The sequence below is a fragment of the Cibotium barometz genome, chromosome 10 (genome assembly GCF_041138505.1).
Source record: "Cibotium barometz isolate CiBa-2024 chromosome 10, ASM4113850v1, whole genome shotgun sequence".
NCBI classification, from domain to species: domain Eukaryota; kingdom Viridiplantae; phylum Streptophyta; class Polypodiopsida; order Cyatheales; family Cibotiaceae; genus Cibotium; species Cibotium barometz.
Window position 1 is genome coordinate 50,322,912 of NC_141055.1, and position 5,972 is coordinate 50,328,883.

A 5,972-nucleotide genomic window follows, 5' to 3' on the forward strand; every position below is an offset into this window, starting at 1 on the left:
TTAACTCCTCGATGTGAAGCCGCTAGGGGATCACTCCACCTCTTTGTGTGCCACCCAAGAAGAGATCCAATAGCTAGGTAGAAGGCAAGAAGGAGGGAGCTATGGAGAGCTCAACCTCTACCTCATGCAACTAGCATGCAAAAGGGACATGGTAGATAGCAATGAGCGGGTAGAGAGCACTACCATCCCTACTTACATACACCAACAATCCAACATGCAAGCAAACTAAATAACAAGCTAACATGCATCCACAAGCTCAAATATGAGAGAGAGAGAGAGAGAGAGAGAGAGAGAGAGAGAGAGAAGGCAAACTCAAGTGAGACAAATGGGATTGTCCCTTTTCATATTTCATAAAATGACTTACATACAAGAGCTCATAGTTACAATGTCTAGCCGCCCATTTACAATTGGGGGCCCAAAACTAGTCTTCCTAGTTTCTCTAACTCTATGTACAACTATCCCTCATCATGACCGACGTTACACAAGCCATAAGCTCGGTAATCCCATGTCTCTTATACAATGAACAGATTACACAGCTACAAAAAGATAAATTACAAAGGGTGTAGCCATGTAAAAGGTAATGTTAGCTGGAGTGGTTAACAAGATCCAATGTTAGTCCATGGTCAGGTAGGTTGAGGATAACACAAAGGGAAGGAAAAGGTAGATCAACCTTTTGTGCACGGTCTATTAGTAGGTCACTAATATGTGGATGATGATTTTAGTGGCTCTGAGTAGAGTCTTGATGTGAGGAGCTTGGCATTCCATCTATGGTTACTCCTAGTGTAAGGAGAACTAGGGCTAATTTGAGGCCACCTATGATGGATATCCAGCTCATCATTACACTTACATGGTTAAAGTGATAGAGGGCTTGGAACCCACTTGTTTTGAGCAGGCACTTGGAAATAAGAAAAAGGAAGATGCCATGAATGAGGAGATGGCAGAATTGGATGCAAGTGCAACATGGGAGTTAGTGCCTTTGCCTAAGGAAAAGAAGGCAACTAGATGTAAATGGGTGTATAAAGTCAAGAATAATGCTGATGGTTCAATGAGCAGGTATAATGCAAGATTGTTTGCCAAGGGCTATGCGTAGACTTATAGCATTGACTATGAGGAGACATTCATCCTGGCTGGATTACAACCACTTGAGAGGTATCATTGCTATGGCTACAGAAAAGGGTTGGTCTTTACATCAGATGGATGTAAAGAATTCCTTCTTGCATAGTAATTTTCTAGAAGAAGTATACATGATATACAGCCACCACTAGGTTATTAGAGTGATGCACACCCAAACTTTATGTGTAGGTTACACAAAGCCTTGTATAGCTTGAAGCAAACACCCAGAGCATGGTCAAACAAGATCGGGGAGTATCTTGTTACCATTGGATTTCATATATCCAATGCAAATTTTTCACTTTATGTAAAAAAGACAAATAGAGGGATCATGCTATTAATCATCTATGTGCATGACTTGATTATCACTGGTGATAGTGATGTTGACATACATAATGTCATGAGGCTTTTTGAAGGAGAAGTTTGAGATGAAGTATTTGGGTGAGCTGTAGTATTTTGTGGGCATAGAGGTGGTGAGATTACCTCATGGCATTTTGTTATTACAGAGGCAGTATGGCTTGGACATATTGTCCAAGTATGGTATGAGAAGCTGTAAGCCTATTTCAATGCCATTGGAGCATAACAAAAAGCTTTCTGCAGATACAAGTGAGATTTTGGAGGACCACTATGTACAGGTGCATAGTAGGTAGCTTGATCTACATGTATGCGAGACTTGAGCTATGTTCTTGGACTTGTGAGTTAGTTTATGCAGGCCCCTAGGAAGCCACACTTGGATGTGGCTAGAGGAATTCTTAGGTACATAAATTCCACAGTTGCTGATGATGGACTTTTCTATGAGGCTAGTATAGAGATACAGCTACATGGGTACACAGATGCTGATTCGGCTGGTAGAGTGTTGCAGCAGATAGGAGATCTACCAGTGTCTTTATGTTCTCATTTGGGAGTATTGTTTTGTGAGTTGGAGTAGCAAGAAACAGCCCCAACAGTTTCCTTGTCGAGTACAGAGGAAGAGTACAGGGGTGCTGTTATGGCAGCTTGTGAGCTAGCTTGGTTTTTAGAAGCTACTAATATGGGAGTGAGCCCATGGATATGGAAGTTGTCATTTATTGTTGTAAGATTCCTCCCACCAGCTTTTGAGATGTAAAGATGTAAGAACCTCTCCTTTAGTCTCTTTAATCATCCCCTATTTCAGAATGCAAGAAAACATTGTTTTCCCTTGTTTTTGGTCTAGAGAGAGGTAATACAGTTTTGAAATATTTTTAGATAATAATTTTCTCCCAGTCAATAGGAAGAGATCCTCTGAAATAGAATCTTAAAAAGAGTTCTCCAATGTGCATTAGAAATTAATTGAAAATGTATATTGGACATCTTGGCCTAGGGTATATATTTTCAGAAAAATTCTTATTAAGCTCCAAAGAGCGTTCTAAAGGGCCAATAGGGTCAATCCAAGTGTTGGAATAAGAAAAAGGCAAAGAATAAAAGAAAATCCTCCAAAAATGAGTAAATTCTCACATAAGATGAAGAGTTGACTAGTACTGGGGTTTATTAGTAAGAAAATGTGATTTATTAGTATAAAAATAGAATTTTGACACCTCAGAAAGGGGGGAGGGGGCTCATGAAGGAGGCGCCTAGAAATCACATCAAGGGGGCATTTTTTAATTCTAAAAAATGAGATATTTCATCTCTCCTTCTTCAAACTAGATCAAAAAAGTGAGCCAAACTAGTCTAAAACTTGTCCAAAATAGATCAAACTAGAGCTGGAAGCCTCTAGATTCTAGTTGGACTTGGTTGGTGGCCTCCCTATCTTATAAATAGACCCCCATTCCTTTGTATTTTCATATTGGAGTAACTTTATGCTAGTGTAATTTTCAGTTTAGTATATTTCTATTATCTCTCTACCTTGCCTCTCCATTGTGAAGCTTTGGGGCTTCACTAATCCTCTTCTTCTCTTGGAGATTATCTTCTTTTACTTGGTGGCCAACCTTCTTCTTGTGGGCTTCACATTTCCATAAAGAATCAAGCCAAAAGCCAAGGGTAAGCCTAAAACAATGGTGTTTTTCTCTCTTCTAAATGGTAATCTTCTTCCCAACCCCTCTAATGCTTGGGAAGCATTTTAATCTATGGTTTCTTCTTTAAAACCATGCTTTTATTGATTATATTGTTTAAATGGATTAGTGCTAATATTTTATGCTTAAAAGTAATGTTTTGATTTGTAAATCTCTCTTTTTGTCAGAATACTCACCTTTATGGATTAATCCTTCTTGGAAGGATAGATCTTAGTCCTAATCTCATTTTCTTAACCAAATCTCTAGGCCTAACAAGCTAGAGATAGAGATTAAGCATTTTTTATGATTTTTAATCTAAGTAAAATGAGATTTAATTCATTTATGCTTGTTTTATGTTAAGAAAATTCATATTTATTCATTCTAAAGTGAAAGAGAGCTTGGGTTAACATTCTTATAATTATTTTCTTAAATAAATAAGGTGCCTAAATGTAATTATGTTTACGTTTAAGCTTAGGCTTATGCATAAACTAATTTTTATGTTAAAATGCTTATTTTAACCATTTTTAATTCATAGAAAATGCAGGAAAGTTATGGCAAAATTTATCAAAAAATGAAGGTTTATGCATAAATAATTTTTATTCTAAAAGAGGAACTTTGAGTATTATTATTTCATAGAAAATGCGGGGAAACTATGGCATAATTTTTATTTTTTATTGAAAAATGAATTTTATGCATAATTAACTTTTATGCTAAAAGTGGAATTTTAAGCATTCTCATTTCATAGAAAATATGGGAAAGTTATGGTAAAATCTTTATCATTAGAAAATGGATTCTATGCATAAATAACTTTTATATCAAAAGTGGAATTTTGAGTATTATCATTTCTTAGAAAATGTGGGGAAGCTATGGAAATTTTTATATCATTAGAGAATGAATTTATGCATAATAAATTTTATGCTAAAAGTGGAGTTTTGAGCATTATTCAATTGCTTGAAAAATAAAGGTGGTTATACACATATTTTCTAGATGAATTATGGAAATTATTATAAATATAATTCATTTAGATAAAAATGGATTAGTGGGTGTGCATAAATATTTTATGCTAAAAGAGGAATTTCCATGATAATTAATTTTGGGAAAATGGAGAAAAGAAGGTGAAAATATTCATAGGGGTGCATTGAGAAAATATAGATAAATTTTAATTAGAAAGAGGAATTATGGGTATAATTGATTTTATGAATCCCATGAGATCGTATTATGCATAAATATTTTATTCAAAAAGAGGAATATTGAGTATATTTTATTTTCAAAAAATTGAGATAAGAATGATAAAATATTCATGGGAATGCATCGAGAAATCATGGATAAAATTTTAATCAGAAAGAGAAATCACGAACATAATTAACTTTTGGAATTACGAAGTATATGTCTAGATCCTCGAAAAATAGAATCTTGGGGTACATTCTGAATGGGAAAAGGATTTCCCAGGAGAAAAAGACTAGAAACACGCTTAGTTGGATGAATATGAATAATTGTGAGACTGACTTATTCCTAGATTCCCTGGGAAAGGAATCCAGAACTTTTGAAAGGATCGAGGATCCAAAAGAGAATGGAAATTTAGATTGAACTGAATTGAGTCGAGAAAAGTTGTCTTTAACTGAGTCAAGTAATGGTCGAGAAAAGTTATCTTTAACTGAGTCAAGTAATGGTCGAGACTTAGAAAGTCCTGTCTGTATAAAAAGTAGGGTGACTACTTTTAATTTGGAGTGATGTGTGGTTGATGTGAATAGATGTGAGATGATGTGAATGAATGTGGGAATGATGTGAATGGCTGTGAATTGATGTGGGATGATGTGAATTGATATGGGATGATGTGAATGGATGTGAAATGATGTGTGGGATGATGTGATTGGATGTGAATTGATGTGGGATGATGTGATTGGATGTGAATTGATGTGAGTGGATGTGAATTGATGTGAGTGAATGTGAAAATGATGTGGGATGATGAGAATGAATTTGGGAATGATGTGGGATGATGTGAGTGGATGTGAATTGATGTGAAACATTTGATGTGATGTGAATTGATATAGAAAAATGTGGGATAATGAGAAACGACATGGAATAATATGGCATGATGAGAAATGAAGTGGAATGGTGAGAAATGATGTGAAAGGATGTGTAATGATAAGGTAAGATGGGAATTTTGTTTGGAAATTGTGTTTGTATATGAAACCTATTTTTTTAAAGAAATTTCTCAAGTATGTTGGGGGAAGCATTTTGACTATCTTGTGGAATGAAGTCGTGGGACCTAAGTGGAAATGTCGCGAGCGACAGGTTGACGGAGAGTCAATGAAGGACGTCTCGCGCATGGAAAGATCGGTCGAGTTCTTGACCAACCTCGATTCGGTTAAAATGGCGAGCTTCCGATACGGTGAATGAGGGACCAAGAAAGCGGCCTATGAGTGAAGCTCTAGGTGACTTGCGAAAAGGAGCCTAGAGGGTGCTGACCATACAGTGCTCGGGCTCTGGGTCGCCCAGGATACCCGCATGTGCGTCAAGGAAGAAAATGAGTTGGAGTTATTTTCTAAACATGGGCATGGATCTGGTTGATTGGCCTTGCTGGTCTTCAATGGATGAGTTCATGGCTCTTTTACATGGATCTTGTTGATTGATCTAGCTGATCTTCAACGGAGAGTCCATATGGATTTTATGTGATTATACTCCTAGGTACTATGGGCTAGGAACTATCGAAAAGGCCCCTAAGTGAGCAGGTGGTGAGCGTTCTCGTTTCCAATGATGCCATAGGTACACTGAGGAAGGAATGATTGAAATTTGGATTTTATGGCTAGGAAGTAGAAAAGTTGGAAATGAGACCTGGAAATGGAATACTGAGGA